Genomic DNA, 1,328 nt, shown 5'->3' on the forward strand with positions numbered 1-1,328 from the left:
GTGTCTTACTTTGTGGTCAAGATAATGCACTCAATCTTGGCTGCACGGGTTCAAGGTGCAGACTTGTTCTCTGGACAGCAGCATGCATTTTTACAATCAGACGGCTACACAGTTAACAAAAACATGATAGGTGCAATTCTGTATCGGGGTTATAGAAGGTGGCATGATGTCTTTGTCATGATGTTGGATGTCCAAAAGGCGTTCGACACGCTGTCCCACTCTGCCTTGGGCGCCATTCTTCGCAGAGTTGGTGTGCTGCCTCCCGTACATGACTATGTAATACTGCGAGGTTGAACCTTCTGGGGACGACCACCAGTTCGACCAGAGGGGTCTGCCAGGGGGATCCTCTCTACCCTATGATATTCAATGCTGCAATGTATTATGTGCTAGGAGGCTTGGATAGCCAGCTGGGGATCAATTTAGGAGATCAGCATGTGGTCGGCAATGCTTACACTGATGACCTGGTCTTGACATCATCCGCCTAGCCCTCCCTTCAGGCTTTAGCTGATATGGCCATCCAAAGGCTGGATCAACTTGGCCTGAAGATAAATCCTGAAAAGTGAAAAAAATCTTTCCATGGTGCAGGATGGGAAGGCCAGAGAGTACATCTGATCATCCAACCCATTCCTCACTGCTGGTGGCCGCATGATACCGGCACTTAGTGCCTCTCAAACCACAAAGTATCTAAGCGTGGTTGTGGGTTGGAGGCCCTCTCAACAGTGTACAGAGAGAAGCCGAGGGAGATGCTCGGGCTGATACGATCAGCGTCCTTGCACCCTCAGCAAAAAGTGTGGACTATCACCAAGGTGGTGTGTCCGAGGTTGCTCCACGGACTTGTTCTATTGGGAGTAACTTTGGGCACTCTTAAAGACTTAAATCGGTGTAAGGGCAGCAGTGAGGGATGTGCTCCATCTCTCCAACAACACCCCGAATGTGTTCTTCCACTCACTGCCGAGGGGTGGCAGCTTGGGAATCCCCTACTTTTATACCCAGGATCCGCCGCTCAGGGTAGCTCGCCTGCTGTACATTGACAAGTCTACTTGCCCGATTTTGAGAAGTCTGCATGAGCACCCCTACATCATGGAATGCTTGGAGCGGACCAGATGGCCCGTCATACAGTGTGTCGGATCGGCGTATTGAGTCAACCAGTGGACCCTTGACGTCTGTCGGCGGTATGACGGTGAAGGCCTGACGGGCTGCTGCTGGCAGGCTCATGGAGCATCACATAAGTGGGTATATGAAGTTTCTGACAGGCTCAGCGGCTCTAGATACATCGGAGCCGTTAAACCGAGAGGCAACCTAGAGAGCACCCCTGTATGGTCATCTAG

Source organism: Coenobita brevimanus, chromosome 114, assembly GCF_032717465.1.
Source record: "Coenobita brevimanus isolate Jiangsu-jjx chromosome 114, ASM3271746v2, whole genome shotgun sequence".
NCBI lineage: Eukaryota > Metazoa > Arthropoda > Malacostraca > Decapoda > Coenobitidae > Coenobita > Coenobita brevimanus.